This window comes from Anabrus simplex, chromosome X (assembly GCF_040414725.1).
Source record: "Anabrus simplex isolate iqAnaSimp1 chromosome X, ASM4041472v1, whole genome shotgun sequence".
Classification (NCBI taxonomy): domain Eukaryota; kingdom Metazoa; phylum Arthropoda; class Insecta; order Orthoptera; family Tettigoniidae; genus Anabrus; species Anabrus simplex.
Window position 1 is genome coordinate 7,914,681 of NC_090279.1, and position 22,384 is coordinate 7,937,064.

The window sequence follows — 22,384 nt, forward strand, 5'->3', positions numbered from 1 at the left end:
CACCGTGCGAGGAACACCATGGGTTGACGTTACTTACGATTAGTACCACCTTGTGAGGAACACCATGGTTTGACTTTACTTACGATTAGTACCACCGTGCGAGGAACAACATGGGTTGACGTTACTTACGATTAGTACCACCCTGCGAGGAACACCATGGGTTGACGTTACTTACGATTAGTACCACCGTGCGAGGAACACCATGGGTTGACGTTATTTACGATTAGTACCACAGTGCGAGGAACACCATGGGTTGACGTTATTTACGATTAGTACCACCGTGCGAGGAACACCATGGGTTGACGTTACTTACGATTAGTACCGCCGTGCGAGGAGCACCATGGGTTGACGTTACTTACGATTAGTACCACCGTACGAGGAACACCATGGGTTGACGTTATTTACGATTAGTACCACCGTGCGAGGAACACCATGGTTTGACTTTACTTACGATTAGTACCACCTTGCGAGGAACACCATGGGTTGACGTTATTTACGATTAGTACCACCGTGCGAGGAACACCATGGGTTGACGTTATTTACGATTAGTACCACCGTGCGAGGAACACCATGGGTTGACGTTATTTACGATTAGTACCACCTTGTGAGGAACACCATGGGTTGACGTTACTTACGATTAGTACCACCCTGCGAGGAACAACATGGGTTGACGTTACTTACGATTAGTACCACCGTGCGAGGAGCACCATGGGTTGACGTTACTTACGATTAGTACCACCGTGCGAGGAACACCATGGGTTGACGTTATTTACGATTAGTACCACCGTGCGAGGAACACCATGGTTTGACTTTACTTACGATTAGTTCCACCTTGTGAGGAACACCATGGGTTGACGTTATTTACGATTAGTACCACCGTGCGAGGAACACCATGGGTTGACGTTATTTACGATTAGTACCACCGTGCGAGGAACACCATGGGTTGACGTTATTTACGATTAGTACCACCTTGTGAGGAACACCATGGGTTGACGTTACTTACGATTAGTACCAACCTGCGAGGAACACCATGGGTTGACGTTACTTACGATTAGTACCACCCTGCGAGGAACACCATGGGTTGACGTTACTTACGATTAGTACCACCTTGTGAGGAACACCATGGGTTGACGTTACTTATGATTAGTACCACCTTGTGAGGAACACCATGGGTTGACGTTACTTACGATTAGTACCACCTTGTGAGGAACACCATGGGTTGACGTTACTTACGATTAGTACCACCTTGTGAGGAACAACATGGGTTGACGTTACTTACGATTAGTACCACTCTACGAGGAACACCATGGGTTGACGTTACTTACGATTAGTACCACCTTGTGAGGAACACCATGGGTTGACGTTACTTACGATTAGTACCACCCTGCGAGGAACACCATGGGTTGACGTTACTTACGATTAGTACCACCCTGCGAGGAACAACATGGGTTGACGTTACTTACGATTAGTACCACCCTGCGAGGAACAACATGGGTTGACGTTACTTACGATTAGTACCACCCTGCGAGGAACACCATGGGTTGACGTTACTTACGATTAGTACCACCGTGCGAGGAACAAGATGGGTCAACGGTACCTTGGAGTCTGCCATTCTGCCGGACTGCGTGGCCCAGGTGGTTGAGGCACTGGCCTTCGGACTCCAGCCTGGCAGGTTCGATCCTGGCTCAGCCCGGTAGTATTTGGAGGTGCTCAAATACGTCAGGCTCGTGTCGGTAGATTTACTGGTATGTAAAGTAACTCCTGTGGTACTACATTGCGCCACCTCGGCGTCTCAAAAAACCGTTAAAAAATACTTAGCTTGACGCAATGCTAATAATATTATTGTTATTGTAGTACCATTCTCTGAAGATCATCACAGGTCTGGGCATTGCATGTGATTAGTGCTATCGTGTGCATCACACCGAGGATGGAGAGGGGGCACTCGGCTGCACAGAATAGCGTCTAGTAGGAGAATCTGCCGAGCACTGGGCTCGAATAGGTTGGTTCTATCGTGTTCGGAATGGGTCTGCGTTACCTCCGAGTAGTACTACTATATAGTAATTCCATGGGTCCCGGTTGCCTGCGATTAGTACCACTATGACAGGAAAACCACTATATGAGAAACACCATGCGTCTCGGTTGCCTTGATTAATACCGCTATGTGAGTAAGGCCACGGGTCTAGGTTGCCTGTGATTTTTAACACAATGCCAGGAACACCACGGGTCTAAGTCGCCTGGGATTAGCACCACTTTTTGAGGAACACTATGGGTCTGTATTGTCCGTGATTCAATAAGGAATTTCATGGGTCTTGGTTGCCTGTGATTAGTACCACTGTGAGAGGAAAACCACAGGAATTTGCATTGCCCGTGTTTAGTACCACTATGTGAGGAACACCATGGATCTAGGTTACATTTGATTATTACCACTATGTGAGGAACGCCACGTGTCTAGGTTGCCTGTGATTAGTACTACTCTATGAGGAACACCATGGGTCTAGGCTGCTTGTGTTTAGTACCACTATGTGAGCAACACCACGGGTCTACGTTGCCTGTGATTAGCACTACTATATGAGTAACACCATGGATATGCATTGCCCGTTATTGTATAAGGAATTCCATAGTTCTTGGTTGACTGTGATTAGTACTACTATGTGAGGAACACCATGGATCAGTATTGCCCATGATTATATAAGAAATTCCATGGGACCTGTTTGCGTCTGATTAGTACCACTATGTGGGAAACTTCACGGGTCTAGGTTGCCTGTGATTAGCACCACTATGTGAGGAACACCATGGATCAGTATTGCCCATGATTATATAAGGAATTCCATGGTACTTGTTTGCGTCTGATTAGTACTACTATGTGAGAAACTCCACGGGACTAGGTTGCCTGTGATTAGCACCACTATGTGAGGAACACCATGGATCAGTATTGCCCATGATTATATAAGGAATTCCATGGGACTTGTTTGCGTCTTATTAGTACTACTATGTGAGGAACACCACGGGAATGTGCATTGCCCGTGATTAGTACTACTATTAAAGTAAAATATCAGGAGGTTTTGTTTTCACGGCATATCCAGACATGTTACGACACCTTGATGAAGAATATTTCACATATTATATTATATTATATTATATTATATTATATTATATTATATTATATTATATTATATTATATTATATTATATTATATATATTATATTATATTATATTATATTATATTATATTATATTATATTATATTATATTATATTATATTATATTATATTTGCCTTTATTTGCAGTGGCGAAGTTAGGACTCATGGTCCTTTCTTACACTTAACCACACTTCATTAACAATGTACATCTGAGAGCAATATTCATAATCTTATCTTAAAACTACCATTACAAACTATGAAACAAAATAACATATAGTCTATAAATATTCTTAGTCATGTCTTAAAACTATCGTTACAAATTAAAAGTTGCATGACACAAAATACCATAAGCACAGTAAACGTACATTCATACACACATTCACTCTACCAGATTCATTCAGCCTAGCGGCACACAGCGAGGAGATGCTCACGGCAAGACAACTTGCTCAATTTAAGGAATTTATGGCTCTTATGTTGTGGGGGAGAGAATTCCATATTCTAGCTCCATTTGCAACAAAGAAACGGCTAAATGCTGCTGACCTGCTGAGAGGGATAGCAAGTGTACTGCCGAAGCGTGTGATATGCTGGTGGAAAGAGGATAGGAAATTGAGTTGTGAAGATAAGTAGTATGGGATATTCTCTTTTAATACTCGAAAGATTAATACTGCCACGTAGAGGTTTCTATATTGTTCAAATTTTAGAAGGGAAAGTTGTCGATAATAAGGGGTAACATGAACATCATAGCGTAAGGAAAAGATAAATCTAATATATGAGTTCATGGCACGTTGTATTCGGTTTAGTTGTTCTCTCGTGGCATCAATTAATACTACGTCACAGTAGGAAAATATAGGGAGGATAAGAGTATTTATAAGCCTAATTCTCATGTTTAGTGGCAGCATATTTTGAAGATATTTTAGTGGGTGAAGGAACGCATACACTTTTCTACAGATATTTATAATATGCTCTCCCCAGTTAAGATTCTCGTTTATAATTACACCAAGATTTCTTACCGAGTTTTCGTACGGAATCATTTTACCAGATAAAGTTAGTGGATGAACGTTTTTGTTTTTTGCCGCACTGATTTGCTTCGTCTGCCCAGCAATAATAGCCTTTAGATTTTGATGGAATAATTAAAATACAGTTTTCATGAGCAAATGCACAGATATTATTTAAGTCTGAATTCATATAACTTATTGCTTGATTGATGTTTGAAATTTTGGAATGATAATAGATCTGTAGATCGTCAGCATACAAGTGGTATTTACAGTGTCTTAGCCGTGTCGATATATCGTTAATATAGATAACAAAGAGAAGTGGTCCAAGTACAGAGCCTTGTGATACTCGAGAATATTTCATTACCCATTCCGGTGACCTATTCTGAAAAATTACGCGTTGTTTTCGTTCCGTAAAATATGAGAGAAAGAATTCTAGAGCTGTCTGTCCAAGGTGAAGCGATTTCAATTTAGCAACAAGTACGTCTATATTTACTGTGTCAAAAGCGCTGCTAAAATCAAGAAGTGTAAGTAACGTCACCTGCCTTTCGTCCATAGCACGGCTCATGTCGTTTGTAACTTTCAGCAGGGCAGTGGCCGTACTATGTCCCCTTCTGAAACCCGATTGTAAAGGGTCAAGTAGTTTGTATTTATTTAAATAGTCGGTTAATTGCTCGTGCACTCTGCGTTCAAGAGGCTTGGAGAGAGATGAAAGTATGCAAACAGGTCGATAATCTGTTATAAGTACAGGCGAGGAAGTTTTGGGAACAGGATTTATAATAGCATTTTTCCACATTCTTGCAAAGAGGCCACTTGTGAGGCACGTGTTGTATATATGAGTAATGGCGGGAAGAATAATGTCAGTGATGTGTTGTATTATGAGTATGGGTATTTCATCAGGTCCTACAGCATATGATGTGATTGATAATACCTCGCGTTTCACGTCAATCTCTGTGACTTCGCGAAATTCAAAGAATGGCCTATTTGGTGGTGGCTGGTTCAGAAGAGATTTTATAGTCTGTGATATTGTGTGTATTTCCGGTTTAATTTTTATTTCAGAAAAATGAGCATTCAATCTCTCCAGAGAGATGTCTGGATTACATGGCTGGGGCAAAGATTTCCCAATTCCAATGGAACGAAGTTGTTTCCAAGTGTTTGACAAATTTAAATTTCCAGCCAGGTGATCGTAAAAAGAAAATTTCTTATTTCGAATTATTACTTTAATTCTATTCCGAAGTGTCCAATACTGTTCAAGCGCACTGGAAGAGTGTGTGCGTCTGTAGATCCAGTGTAACGCGTCACGGTGAGACATCATTTGTGTAATGTCATCGGTCAGCCATGGGGAAGGAGGTCGGGAGACTTTGGCCGTACACTTAGGTGCATGTTTATCAAGGAAACCAAGTATAAGTGAACTTAAAATTTCAACTTTCTTATCGATACCGTTTATATTTTTACGTCATCCCAAGGACTATTCAAAGCGTCAACTCTCAGATGATCTAAGTTTATATGTTTAATGTCCCTGAATGTGATGTATCTGGACTTATACTTCGGTACTTTGAGCGAGTAAGACAAGTATATTAAGTCATGTGTCGATATGCTAGGGGTAGGAATTTGTCCATGTGATACTATTTTCTGTGGGTTGTTAGTGACCATCAAGACAATTAGTGTATGTGAAGATGAGGTATGATTTGTCGGTTTTAGTGGAAGTATTGTCATGTCACACGTCTGGAAAATACTTAAGAGTTGCTTTGTATCTCCAGCCTGTTTCAGTAAATTGGGATTGAAGTCTCCAAATATTAAAATATCTCCATAAGCAGGTGCTAGTCTCTGCAGGATGTCTTCAATGTCTGAGAGGTGCCGTACCCATGGTGGCCGATAAAAAAAAACTCCTATTAGGGCTTTAACTGTTGTCACAGTGATCTCGGCAAAAATGAACTCAGGTCTCGGGTCAGCACAGTGGGGAGATGTGCATACGATTTTACATTTAATATCATCTCTACAGTACAGGGCTACTCCTCCACCTATTTTATCTATTCGGTCATGCCTGTAAATATTATAGCCCGTAATGTATACCATACTACTAGGGATTGTTGCGCGTAACCAGCTCTCACTGATACAAGCTATGTGTACATTACTGTTTTCAAGGAGAGCTGTTAGCTCCTCATGGTGAGCAGGTAGGGATTGAGAATTTAAATGAATGCAGTTCAATGAACGTGCGTTGGCCTGAAACACTTTCACTAGTGAGCTCTGGCAGCGGGGTATTTCCGTTCTCGGATAGGAGAGGTTAGGGGTAGGGGGACAGTCAGGTCCACAGCAGGTAGTGGTTATAACAGTACCCATCACACAACGCAGAATACCAAGAAGAATACATGCTTCTTACCTGCGTATTTTCCCTGATATCGCGCCGGCTTTTCAGGCACTCAATCACATTCACACTCAATAATAAAACACTATAATACAAACTTAAACTAATCCACATTGTCGTCACTACACACTGTTTCGCCCCCTAGCTGTTTGAATAACATTGTTAAGGTCAGCTCGTGTGGTCACTTGAATTTTCTTCCCATCAGTGCTTAGAATAATGATACGTCCATCCTTAGTCCATACAGATTTCTGACCGAAGTGGTCACGCGCGGCGTTTAGAATGTCCTTTCTCGTTGCTGTTAGCGATTCTGTTATCAGCATACCCGATCCCTTCAGCGCAAAACATATCGTCCACTCAATCGAGAACTCTAGCTAGTAGGAGATCTGGGATCGAGTCCATGGCACGTCAGACAGCACTTGTACAACTAATTAAACTATGCTACAGTGCCCTCGTTTTCCATCAATTCCACACGTCTGGATGCGTGCGTTATCGAAGACACTATCAGCATGCATTACATAGCGAAATAAATCACCCTTAAAGCTCTCTAGCGAGACAGTGTTAATAGGGCTGGCTCGTTTCCTCCCATCTGAAGCACTCTCAAACTTTAGGATGTATCTAGCTAAATTATCCCCTCCTCGAAACACACCATTTATTCCCAAAATAAATATTTTAAGGCTTAATAAAAATACACTATTTAAAGCTCCCAAGAAAATATATCTACTAAAAAAAACAATGTATAACGCAACTTGTGTAAGCCAGGATCTGGTCAACGTTAAATCTACATTACATTATGTATATTTTTCAAAAAGAAAGTAACTCCGCATTCACTAGCTACTTAATAAACATATTGGTGTGTATTAAATCATTCGAGCCTTCGGGAGGTCCAGGAAGTTATTCAGAGCTCCATAACGGCTGCGCTGCCCACTGAGTTGAAGATCCTGGATTCGATCTCTGTCCGTTGATCCGTGCTTCCAGGCTGCTTTCCAATGGTAATAGTCAGACTTCGGAAAATTTTACACTTAAAATGCCAAAATATGCATACAAATGTGTAGTAGAAAGTGTTAAAATATGCATTGAAACGAACATATAGACTATCTAGTTATCAATTAGCGGTTTATATTGTGAGAAACGCTTTAACCATCGCCAAATTAAAAATTATTACTTATATTACCAAAATACAAAGCTGCAGTTTGTCAATGAGATTCAAACATGTTGATTATACTTAATAATTGCGTGATGAAATACGTGTCGAAACACAAACTTGCGGCTATTTTTGCTTAAAATAACTTTCCGAAAACACTGTTTTCACATCACACGTCATAATTGGTGTGTACGGGGGACAGCGTTACTCAACGTCCGTAGGTACCCTACACGTGTTCTCCGGGTGGAGCTAATCGAGCAACAACAGCAAGATGCCGCCGTACTGCTCTACAGGGTCTCACAGGTATCACAATCGTGCAACGAACTTAAATAATAGTCCTTCTGAGGACTCACATTCACATTCACACACCCGAACTTTCGGCTCTGTATTAACCATCTGCCAACTTAACATAGAAGGCATTAGTAAGGCAAAAGTGAATATTTATCCAAGATCCTTCATGAACTCTCCGTGGATGTGGTAGTACTCCAGGAAACTCACACTGAAGATGACCAGCAGTTGAAACATAGGGGTAAAATTCTAGGATACCAACTAACGGTAGCAGTGAATGATCCTAAGTATGGCATAGCCACCTTTGTCAAGAACGATATAGCAAACTGTGAAGTAATGGAACACGTTGCAAACGAAGCATTATTCACCTCATCTATAAAGGCAGATAATGTCGTGATTACTAACGTACATAAGCCACCTAGCGTCAGCTCGCCAGAGCACAGAATATTGGTACCTCCAGAAAACAGCATCACTCTTGGAGACTTCAGCCGCCACCACACGCTGTGGGGATACGATGAGTGCTTTAAATGGATGGATGCAAGCGATCTTAAGCTAGTGTTCGATGCCAAGGACAAAGGAACTTTCCACTCTGGTCGTTGGAAAAAAGAATATTCGCCAGATCTCTGTTTTGCCTCCCATTACCTTATGACAACTAGCTCAATACACAGACAGGTACTGAACAATTTCCCTAGGAGCCAACACAGACCCATAATCTTTAGAGTTGGTCTGCAGATCCCTGTTATTAGGTCTGTACCCATACCTAGATGGAACTTCCATAAAGCTGACTGGAAGTCATATGCTTTGCACACAGATGCCAACATTAGGTGGATAGCTCCAACGCCAGAAAATTACTCGAGGTTTGTTGGGCTAATAAAATCAGCTGCAGAAAGAACCATTCCTCGTGGCTATCGGAAGGATTACATACCTGGTTGGAACGAGGAAACAAGTCGCTTGTTTGCTGAATACTTAGAAGAAAACAGTCAGGAGAAAGCAAATGAACTTCTGAAATCTCTAGATAATGCTAGAAGAGAGAAGTGGATAATGGGGGTGGTTGGAGTCTCCTTCCTGTAAATGTGGTGCTGAAGTGCAAACTATCAGCCATATCGTGAAAGAATGTCCTCTCCGAGGATTCACTGGGCCTATGGAGGAGCTACATCAAGTAACCCCCACGGCACTCACTTGGCTGGAAAGACTTGACATCAGCTTGTGATGAAATCTCAGAACCTGCAGTTGTGTGTGTATGTGTGTGTGTTTACCTCCTAGTTAGTCTGTAAATACTCTATATCCATGTATATAAATATGTTTATATTTTTCTAATAACACTTATATGTAAAATACATTTCAAACGACTGTCAAAGGTAGCATCATACGCTAAAATAATAATTTCATTTGTAGAGTTCCACACTTGTGACATGATTGAAGGATTTTCCCTAGGATACAGAGTGCGACCCACAGGGAATTCATAGTGTTCAAATCAATATACTTCTTGTTGTTCTTGTTGCTTCATGAGGTTCAAACAAGCGAACCTCAACCACACATCGTATCACCAGGTAACTTTAATGTTGAAGACATTTCTTAGCTGACAACGCAGGGTCCCAATACAGCGAAAACCATAAAAGTATGCAATTTCCTCAATTGTGCCGAGAGTTGAGGAGATAACGTGTTATATTGTGAGTACTGGAGAGCTCTGTCAAACTAAAGAGGCAAAATTCGAAAATCACTTCCAGTCAAAATGCCTAAAATCTCTTGGTTCATTACGCGTTTTCTTTCTTATTCAAATCCTAGCCAAATTAGTCTTTCTGTAATGCGTTCCTTGGTTCAATACGCTTGGGGATTTTTGATTTTTTGAAAGATAATCTCACCGAAGTCTTAAGTAAAACTTTGTATAGACTGTTATTAGCGTTCGTAGTGGTAGAAAAAGCCAAACTACTAATATAATCGACCGGATAACGATAATTAAACAAAGGATAGCAAATTTTGGGAATAAACATAGAATACATCCTCATAGTTCATTATACCTTGTTTACTTAAAATTCGTGGCTCATATCCCTAGGATGATTTCAGCAGTGAGTTGCCTGCCTGCAGGCCTATAACTGCGGATTTTTTCCCTGTTTTCTTCTTGTGTTATCCCACATGTGGAAGCACTTGTGTTCATAAAACATCCCCTGCACACTTTTACTCATACTATATCTGTCTTAAGATATAAAACATATGACACAATTCTAAATGTCCCCTTATCAGGATCACCTGTTCAGTATCAACACGTGGTGTTCTCTTATCTCTGCTGCCAAGAGACCAATACTCTTCCAATAATCTTTCTCGTACGTCTTCACGAAGTCTCTCTTTACACTCTGCTCGACAGTCTCTAAGTGGTTCCATTACTCTGGCCCTAAAGTGGTATACGATTTCATCTGTCCGTTGTTTTTAACCTGAGAACAGCATTCCTCTGGCGAGAAAACAGATGAAAAACATTAATATCTTCTCCACTTGAGCTTTCCACTTACACAAACATAAAATCTGGATCGTTTCCCTTTTGTCATTCACTTCTTCATTTTCATCTCTGGCCATTGGCTGCAACACTGTCAAACTCAAATGACCATTGTTATACTACTGAGCACGTAAGCCCATACACTAAGGGTGCAACCTTACACTTTCTCCCCTGTAATGTATAGATAGTGATTATAGTTACTTTTCTAACTGTTGGGTTTCTATTCGACGTCGCTAACCATACAGTTTAGGGACCCTACTTTCCGATACGACGTCCGGCACGTTGGCACTGTACATTCAGGATTTATTTCGTGAATTGCCAGAATTACGTATTGCCATTGCAGTCACTAGTCTTACATTTGCGGGTTTAATTGTAAATCTGTTTGGCTAATACCAGGTGGCATTTGATAACGTAGTTTGTGTGAACGCAGCATTATATTAGTTTTGGTTTTATTTCGTCCAATATTTAGGTACACAATTCAATTAGGATGTCTAAGGAGCAGGAAAAATCATCAAGAACTCCTACGAAAATGAAACCAACGTTACCTGGTCTACAAAAATAAATTCAGACATTGCTACGAGGTATTGAAAAAGAAAGGCGTTGAGTTGTCACTCTTAGTGATTTGTACCTTATGACAAGAGTTTCACAATTAATTGGGGTAAGAGTTATTTTTAATTTTGCTTCTGCGAAAACATGTCTTGTCTCGACTTCGATACGGTTGCAGCCCTGGCCTTTGTGCATTGTTATTGACTTACGGCATATGTGTATGTAATATATTTGCTCATGTGTATTATTGCAGCGAAGTTTCATTTAGATTTCTATTCTCCTTACTAGGTGACATCTGCCACCTGGACGACTGTCCTAAAAGCTTCCAGTAATGCTGGGTGGTTTGCACACCATTTCCAAAGGTGAAAACCTCCACTCTCTACTAAATTAATAGTTTCAGACTGCAACTGAAGATCATCCTGTACATTGTCACAGCCGCTTACTAGGTCATCAGCACAAAGATCTCTGCGAACAACTTATGCGTCTCTGCGGAACCTCGATTCTTCATCTTCAGCAAGTTGCTTCTGCGCTCTGGTAGCTAGGAAGGCTGCTGCTGCTGTACCATATGTTACAGTTGCTAGTTCATAGTGACAGGGTGGGTCCCTAGGTGAATCCCTCAAGATAATCCGCTGATCGTTCCTATCATCTGCATGAACCATGACTTGCCGATACATTTCAGCAATAACTGCAGTGAACGCAAAGGTATGCATTGAAATCTTAGAATAATAGTATAAAGATCCTCTTGTATTTTTGCTCCAACCATTAATATATCATTAAATGAAATATTGTTGGAAGTTTTATAGAAATTTGGTAATTATGTTTGACTCATTAGTGCCCCTGTATATTTCCTGGGTTTCCCTAATGTGGTAAGCTTGATGTTGTAAATTACAGTATATTTACTTTTTATCGCATACTATTCTTGTAGGTATTATTATTATTATTATTATTATTATTATTATTATTATTATTATTATTATTATTATTATTACACATTCCTTAAAATGTAAATAAACTAATATTTGATATAGTAAATTATGCTTATCTCTTTGGATTCGTTTATTTCATTGCATACTGTTAACGCTATTGCAACATGACTTCTTTTTGATGTAGATACAGTATAAAAGCATTTCTTCCAAAATAGATGTGTTATACATCCCTGTGGGTGAGGGACCCAGACGAAGAATACACCCACGGTATATCCTGTCTGTTGTAAGAGGCGACTATAAGGGGCGACTAAGGGATGATAGTGTTAGAGCCATGAAACTAATTGTGATTAGTACCATAATGCGGGGAACTCCATGGGTCGCCGTTACTTGCGAGTAGTACGACTATGTTAGGTACACATGAGTTTTGTGATTAGTAGCAATATAAGGTGAGTCTGTATGGGTTTTCCAGTACTCGTGATTAGTACAATTGTGAGAAACACCACCGGTCTGGGCGTTGCCTGTAATTAGTACCCACTATATGAAGAACACCAAGGGAATACTGGCGACCGTGATTAGTACACCTAGGTGATGAACATCGTGGATTTGCGTTGTGTATAAGTAGCGTCATAATGTGAGAAACACCATACGTCTGCGTTACCTCTGCGAACTAAAATACTTCTGAATAATACCATAATGTGTGAAACACCGCGAGTCTACGCTATTTTTGATTAGTACAGCAACATGACAAATACTATGATTGTACTTTGCTAGCGATAAGTGTCATTATGACGAGCCGTTGACCAGCATTTTGGACCCCTTTAGACAGCAAGCATCCTCGATTCAGGATTATGCTTTAGAAGCAATCCCTTGGTCAGTAATACTATCGTTTATGATAGTTTCTGTGTCGGACCCACCGATTCTTTAAAATTCATATCCACCAAATTATTCTACGTCATCACGTTTTCATTCTGGTCAGTGGACGATTTTGAACTTTTAAATTGTCAAAACATTTCGTCTCATTTCATACCATTAGGGACTGATGACCTAGATGTTAGGCCCCTTCAAACAACAAGTATCATCATCATCATCATCATCAGGTTTATTATACATGCACCAGACTACAGTCTAGGGAAGTACCTTTTATTATACTACATAATGCTCTTACTTATATGTATAATTGAAGAACTGAAGATCCATATACAGGTATAACTGGTATAAGTCCAAACTGAGTAATTTGGGAGAGATTAAGCCCATGTGGTATTGCGCCTCACAAGAAACTGTGTGAATTGGCCGTGCAGTTCGATCACACTGCTGTGGGGGTGGATTCGAACCCCTCAGTCGGTAGATCTGAAGTTCTTTTTGTTTTTTCCGTGGTTCCCTCACTATTACTTTTAGATGTAACTTTATTATTCATAGCCCTCCTTCCTATCCCATTCTTGCCTTACAACCTGTCTTCAATCAGTGTGATTTAAGCCAATATACAGAAATCTGGTAATTTTGTTTGACTCATTAGTGCCCCTGTATATTTCCTGGGTTTCCCTAATGTGGTAAGCTTGAGATAAACCAACTTGCAAGCTGAACATTCTTTAAAATGACCCTCCCATCCCCTACAGCTTATTGAAGGATGAAGAAGAATAAAACAACATCCAGGCAATAGGAAGACATATACTGTAGGTCCTAGAGTACGTGGTAAGTCCTTGAACTTACGGAATTTGCAATAAAATACACAATCTAGATCTTTGTCTCTCTTTCTCTCTCCCTCCACCTCCCGTTGAGAATACGGCTATACCAATGTGTACATCAAAAGAAAGGCAGGAACTATTTAAATTTATTTTAATTTAAGCTAGTGAAAAAGAAAATGTATGACGAGCTCGGGTTCGCGGATTCGAGTCCGGCGGTATTTGAGGGTGCTCAAATACACCATTCTAATGTCTGCAGACCTACCGGTAAGTGAAAGAAGTAGTTAGTAGAACTGTTAACATTATTATTCTCAATTCAACAATAAGTTTGAAAGCTGACCTAATTTCCGTGCACGTTAGTTCTCCTCTATATTCCCTGGATAAGCTTGAATATATAACCAGCAAGACAACTGAAAATATGCCGAATAATTACAGGTTACTAATGAGAGAAAAAACTGAAAATTCGAAAGAAAAGCAGCTTGATTTTTTCTGGGTGATATCGGAGAAGAGAATATGTAGAGTTACAAAAATGTTCCAAAGTTTGGGCTGGGAAGACTTGGGATAAAAGAGACGAGCTGCTCGACTGTTCAGAGCTGTCAATGGAGAGATGGCGTGGAATGATATCAGTAGATGAATACGTTTGAGTGGTATCTTTAAAAGTAGGAAAGATTACAATATGGAGATAAAGCTGGAATTCAAGAGGACAAATTGGGGCAAATGTTCGTTTATAGGATGGGGAATTAGGGATAGGTAAAACTTACCAAGGGAGATGTTCAATAAATTTCCAATTGCTTAATAATCATTTGAGAAAAGACTAGGAGAATAACACATAGGGAATTTGCCACCTGGGCGACTGCCCTAAATGCAGAGATAGATAGATAGATGGATGGATGGATGGATGGATGGATGGATGGATGGATGGATGGATGGATGGATGGATGGATGGATGGATGGATGGATGGATGGATGGATGGATGGATGGATGGATGGATGGATGGATGGATGGATGGATGGATGGATGGATGGATGGATGGATGGATGGATGGATGGATGGATGGATGGATGGATGGATGGATGGATGGATGGATGGATGGATGGATGGATGGATGGATGGATGGATGGATGGATGGATGGATGGATGGATGGATGGATGGATGGATGGATGGATGGATGGATGGATGGATGGATGGATGGATGGATGGATGGATGGATGGATGGATGGATGGATGGATGGATGGATGGATGGATGGATGGATGGATGGATGGATGGATGGATGGATGGATGGATGGATGGATGGATGGATGGATGGATGGATGGATGGATGGATGGATGGATGGATGGATGGATGGATGGATGGATGGATGGATGGATGGATGGATGGATGGATGGATGGATGGATGGATGGATGGATGGATGGATGGATGGATGGATGGATGGATGGATGGATGGATGGATGGATGGATGGATGGATGGATGGATGGATGGATGGATGGATGGATGGATGGATGGATGGATGGATGGATGGATGGATGGATGGATGGATGGATGGATGGATGGATGGATGGATGGATGGATGGATGGATGGATGGATGGATGGATGGATGGATGGATGGATGGATGGATGGATGGATGGATGGATGGATGGATGGATGGATGGATGGATGGATGGATGGATGGATGGATGGATGGATGGATGGATGGATGGATGGATGGATGGATGGATGGATGGATGGATGGATGGATGGATGGATGGATGGATGGATGGATGGATGGATGGATGGATGGATGGATGGATGGATGGATGGATGGATGGATGGATGGATGGATGGATGGATGGATGGATGGATGGATGGATGGATGGATGGATGGATGGATGGATGGATGGATGGATGGATGGATGGATGGATGGATGGATGGATGGATGGATGGATGGATGGATGGATGGATGGATGGATGGATGGATGGATGGATGGATGGATGGATGGATGGATGGATGGATGGATGGATGGATGGATGGATGGATGGATGGATGGATGGATGGATGGATGGATGGATGGATGGATGGATGGATGGATGGATGGATGGATGGATGGATGGATGGATGGATGGATGGATGGATGGATGGATGGATGGATGGATGGATGGATGGATGGATGGATGGATGGATGGATGGATGGATGGATGGATGGATGGATGGATGGATGGATGGATGGATGGATGGATGGATGGATGGATGGATGGATGGATGGATGGATGGATGGATGGATGGATGGATGGATGGATGGATGGATGGATGGATGGATGGATGGATGGATGGATGGATGGATGGATGGATGGATGGATGGATGGATGGATGGATGGATGGATGGATGGATGGATGGATGGATGGATGGATGGATGGATGGATGGATGGATGGATGGATGGATGGATGGATGGATGGATGGATGGATGGATGGATGGATGGATGGATGGATGGATGGATGGATGGATGGATGGATGGATGGATGGATGGATGGATGGATGGATGGATGGATGGATGGATGGATGGATGGATGGATGGATGGATGGATGGATGGATGGATGGATGGATGGATGGATGGATGGATGGATGGATGGATGGATGGATGGATGGATGGATGGATGGATGGATGGATGGATGGATGGATGGATGGATGGATGGATGGATGGATGGATGGATGGATGGATGGATGGATGGATGGATGGATGGATGGATGGATGGATGGATGGATGGATGGATGGATGGATGGATGGATGGATGGATGGATGGATGGATGGATGGATGGATGGATGGATGGATGGATGGATGGATGGATGGATGGATGGATGGATGGATGGATGGATGGATGGATGGATGGATGGATGGATGGATGGATGGATGGATGGATGGATGGATGGATGGATGGATGGATGGATGGATGGATGGATGGATGGATGGATGGATGGATGGATGGATGGATGGATGGATGGATGGATGGATGGATGGATGGATGGATGGATGGATGGATGGATGGATGGATGGATGGATGGATGGATGGATGGATGGATGAAAGGAAAGGCACTAAGTAATTTGTTGAAATTTCGAAAATAACACTGCAAAGACTCAATAAAATGCATCGTTTAAGACACCATTGTTTTCATGTATATCGTTTTAGGAATGCACATATCAAATTGAAGGCAGAAGTATGTAACATTAATTTGAGGAGGTGTGAGAAAGTGCGTTTATTTCCTCAGTTCCTCTCTGAGCAAGGGAAAGGGCTTAATTATGAATACCTTGTATTATTTCTGTTACGGTGGTTTCCGTGGTAGTTAGAGGTGAAAGAAGGTGCTGGGGTGAGCAGGTCTCAAAATACGTAATTAAAGTTAAGATAAAATTTAACAAGGTTATATTTTCTTTTCAAGATCAACAAATAACAAGAATAACAGAAACACAATTGAATATCAACAATTTAAGAATGTACAATTACAGTTTTTACAGAATTTGGGCTTCGAGCCCCGGACTCACAATTCTTGAGCAATTAGCCCAACTTTACCCAAATACAAGATTCGACAAAGGGGCAGAAGACCCCAATCATGCCCAGGAGCACTTGCTCCCAATTACCAAATAAAGCCTCCTCGAGGCACACAAAATCAACTTTTAAGAAAGAGCAAACCCGCTCTCAAGGTTCAAGCCTATCAAAGGCCACACCGAACTCCACCTTTAAGCTGTCCTCCAATTACAATAACACAGGGGTAAAAATACCCAACCTACTGAGGCATATTCATTAAAGAAACAGGAAAATTACATGGCCTCCAAAATACCAACTTGAGAGGAGGCGTCCTTGCACTCCTAATACACTTTATTTAAAACCTATTTGGCACTAGGCCGCATATGCAAGGGCTAATCCCATACTACGGAGGTGACACGATTGAAAAATGTTATGACATTACGAGTAGAAGGGAAACTGTTATAAAAATGTAGTCACCTAAAAAACAAAATGGAAGGGAGCTCGAGAGGGTTAGGCACTCTCTATCCCAATTTGTAGTTTGAAAACAGAATTTATACAAAGTGTCTTTTACATTTTAAATATAGGTTACATGAGGAAAGTTTTGAACCCGCCCCGAGGGTTAAACTGCCGAGCTAGCAAGCAAATAAGTTATAAAACGGCCATTACCTGATGGTTGAACTGCTGCCCGAAGAAAGAGGCGCTTCCCGCCCCCTGCTACAGAATCACACAAAGAAGATGTTACTGAAGTGGCGCAGGGACCCGAAAATCAGCAGTTTATATACCCTCGCGGAACATTCGAGACCTTTCATGAATGATAACACCCGCCCACAAGCATTTTATTGGACGACCAAAAGATTACAAGTCGAAACTGAAGAAGACATCTAGGATTGATGAAAAATTAATTACAAAAATTACTCATTGGTCGAATTCAAAACTGGCGGAAATAGAAGGGTTATACAGCCAACCTAAACAATGACTAAAAGGAATTTAACAAAGAACAAACTTATGCATACTAAAATTCTTCAAAGAAGTTCTTTCACTTCGCACTAGGGTGCACCGTTGTATTTCTTCAGTAGTGCCATCTAGAAGAGAATGTTCACACTTCTCACTACAGAGAAAACAAAAATAAATCGAAAAAGACATAGTTCCGAACTCTTCAAAATTTACAGATAGCGACATCTTCTGATAACCTTTAGAATTAACACGGTTGTTAGAGTTCAGGCTTCCTCCAGTAGAGGAGTTTCAACTGGCGCAAAGTTTGAATTAGCGGCGCGGAGGTGTACCGCCTGGTACAGACCTCCCCCCCCCCCCAAAAGTCCCTCCCAGGGGTAACACAGAAGAACATAAACTTTTGTTTTAAAATAAGGTCCAAGTTATGATGTTGATATGGACATTAATTGCAGAAGTATTTACAACCAAATTTTCTTAAATGATTGGATCCAGTTTAAAAATTCTTTGTAGTTACTTTTGATGTAATGTCTTTATGCTTGTAGAAGTTGAATTCAGAAGGAAAAACTTTTAATTCTTGAAAGGGAAGAAAAATTTTCTAAATCCACCAAATATTGCAGTTGAATCCAAAAAATGTAGTAATCGTTGATATTAAATGTCCATGTAGCTGATTAAGTAGATTAACTGTTGAATAAGGTTGACGGCCGGACCGGCCGCCGCTGCTTGTGTCCAGAGGGGGCCGCTCGGACCCCTTAAATACCCTGAGATACCGCTCGCCCGCACTATGAGAGGAGTCGTGGAGTTGAAGCACGCCGCGCCCGCGGCGAACATACAGGTCGCGGGCAAGTTGCAGGTTGTGCGCCGCACATCAGCCTTGACCGGGAGGAGGGCTCCGGCTCGCCGTACACTGGTTGACCTCGATGAAGAGGGGCGGGCCCATACCCCACCTCAGTGGCGGTACGGCGCCGCGCTGCTGCGGGGGCACTGAAACATTAAAATCTCGGCGGCAGAATTTTGTTGGACCAGATGATTTTAGGGTACAGTCTTTGTGGTGAGGTTGAGGGGCCAGCGGCGTGGAGGTTTTATTTTTCGTTTCACTTAGCCACAGTTTTATGTGAGCAGGAGACGGGAGCATGGTAATGGCCATGGCAAGGACAGGATGGCAGTTTAACTGGTCGGGGAAGGTGTACAATAAATGCTTAAATACAAAGAACCTGACTCCAAGGGCAGAAGGCCTCAAAATGCAACCCCAAAAAAATATAACCTTCCGAATTCTTTCGAAAATGTTGAAGCAAATATAAAATCAGCTACGTTAGCGCGGAAGCTACACAGGTTTCACCTGCGACAGGTGGACCCTAAATATCCTCTCGGTGGCTGGATTGCTTAGCAATAAGGTAACAGGAGTAAGGAAATCGAGAATAATACACGGACCATGAAATATGGGGGCAAGCTTGCCCGCGGGAACAAAATTTTTGACCATCACCTGGTTACCTACCTTTAAATTGGTGGGTCTCCGTCCACAATCATATCTTCCCTAACCTTCTCATGAGACGCTTTAAGATTGGCTTTAGCCTTCTTCCAAAGATCTTTAATATTATCAGAATCTATTGTCTCAGGTAGAATGTCACTCAGAGACCAAAGGTTAGAGAGCGGCGTGTTTGGAACAAATTTGAACATCAACGAAGCTGGAGTAAACTTATGAGATTCATGAACCGCCGAATTCAAAGCAAAAGCTCACCAATGTAGGGACGTGTCCCACCTAGAATGATCTTCATGATGATAGGCAATCAGCGCGGACCTCAGATTACGATTAACCCGTTCAGCCAGAGATGGTTGAGAATAATAAGCAGAAGTTGTCACATGAGAGATGGACAAGTCAAAACAGAATTTACGAAAGAGATTGGAGGTGAAAGCTTTAGCATTGTCAGACACAATATATTGACACGGACCAAAAGAAGCAAGGATATAATTTAAACAAGTAATGGTGGACTGAGCGGTAGCCAGCTTAGTCGGGAATAACCAAGAAAATCTTGTAAAACCATCTACACATACAAGGATGAACTTGTTGGCATTCCCCTTTGACTGGGGGAAGGGTCCTACGTAATCGATATACAGGCGTTCCATTGGGCGCGACGCTTGATGAGAGGACAAAAGGCCTATCTTGGTAGACATGGTTGGTTTACTAAGCAAACAAGATTTACAAGCCTTTACTAGTTCACGAATTTCACCGTCCATACCCTTCCAGATAAACATTTCACGGATCTTTTCACGGGATTTAAAGATGCCTAAATGCCCCCCTAATTTGGTCTCATGATAGTACTTGAAGATGATTGGTACAAGAACAGCTGGAACTACAACTTTCATCATCTAATCATGCCTCGAAGGGCAACATAAAACACCATTCCTCAATACATAAGGGACAACATGTTCCCCTGAAGAAAGGGTTTCCATGATCGGAGCCAGCCTCGGATCTTCACGTTGGTATTTCTCAATATCCCTAAATAGCATTGGAGCATCTGTTAAGATGGCATTAACCTCAGATAGCATGGACTCGGGAGGTGATGAACTATCGACCGATTCATGGGTCGAGACGTCATTGGAAAACATACGGCTGAGTCCGTCTGGGACAACATCTTTAGTACCTCTGATATGCCTAACGTCAAATTGGAAGGCAGAAATTCGGATGGCCCACCGTGCTATACGACCAGTACGGCGCGGCCTACCTAAGACCCAGCTTAGGGCTTGATTATCAGTCTCCAAGTCGAATTTGACATGTTCCAGATAGAGACGGAACTTTTCTAAGGCAAATAAGACTGCCAAACCTTCGAGCTCATAGATGGAATACTTGGCTTCTTGAGCCGATAGAGTCCTAGAGGCATAGGCAATGGGTCGCCTCCCTAGTTCAGTCTCTTGAAGAAGGACTGCAGCTACCGCCGACGACGACGCGTCGGTTTGGACGATGAATTTCTTCGAGAAATCTGGCATAGCCAGGACAGGGGCATTACAAAGAGCTAATTTCAGGTTTTCAAAAGCGGCCTTTCCTACGAAGAAGGTTCAAGGGCGCCGCTCTATTAGCGAAGTTAGGAATAAATTTCCTGAAGAAATTCACCATGCCAATGAACCTGGCAATACCTTTTATGTCCTTGGGTGGTTTAAAATCACGGATGGCCTGCGTTCTACAGTGATCGACTGCGACACCATCGGGCGAGACAATATGCCCTAGGAATGACATGGAAGGCTTAGTGAAAGCTACCTTGGACAACTTAACAGTTAACCCAGCCTTACGAAGGCGATTGAGAACTTCTCGCAGATGATTTAGATGTTCTTCAAAAGTCTCCGAAAATACGACGACATCATCAAGATAGTGGTACAAGTACTCAAATTTGATGTCGGAGAAGACTCTATCTAGCAGTCTAGTGAGTACAGCTGCTCCCGTGGGGAGCACAAAAGGCATGCGGTTGTATTCATACAAATTCCAATCCGTGGCGAACGCTGTAAGATGTTTCGATTCTTCAGCCAGAGGAATTTGATTATAGGCCTGATTCAGATCCAAGATGGTGAAGAACTTAGCTTTACGAAACCATGAAAAACAAGAATGAAGGTCAGGAAGGGGCACAGATTGTAACACCACCTTCCGATTGAGAGCCCTATAATCAATTACAGGCCTGAAGCCACCTTGGGGTTTCGGGACTAGAAAAATAGGCGAAGAATACGCCCACTTAGAGGGCCTAATAATACCATCCTTTAGCATTTGATCGATGATTTCTTTCAATGCCTTCATTTTAGGTGGAGATAGCCTATAAGGTGGAAAACGGACAGGAATCGAATCCGTGACCTCAATTTTGTATTCGATCAGGTCAGTAACACCAAGAGTATCCGAGAACACCTCTGGAAAAGACTGACACAACTTACGAATACTCTCAGCCTGCTCCTCAGGTAGATGTCTAAGATCTAACAACATCTCATCCTGGGTAGGCGAAATAGATGAACACGATACAGAATTACACTTCAACAACGGGATTTTACAATTAGAAGCAAATTTGAATGTGCATGACTTATTTCGAAGATCGAGCACTAGACCCGTATGGGACATGAAGTCGGCTCCCAATATAATGGGGCAAGATAAGTGCTTGGCCACAAACAATTTAACTTTCCAAGTAAATTTAGAAATACGAATTTTGGCTTTTAAGGAACCTAAAATTTCTAATGGAGAAGAATTAGCCGAAACATATTGAACAGAAGATGAGCAATAGTCAGGAAGTTTCAATTTCGAATACCATTCAGCCGAAATAATAGAAAAACACTGCCCGAGTCTAACAGAGCTGTTACAGGTTCATTATTTAATTCAATTTTGAGAAAAGGAA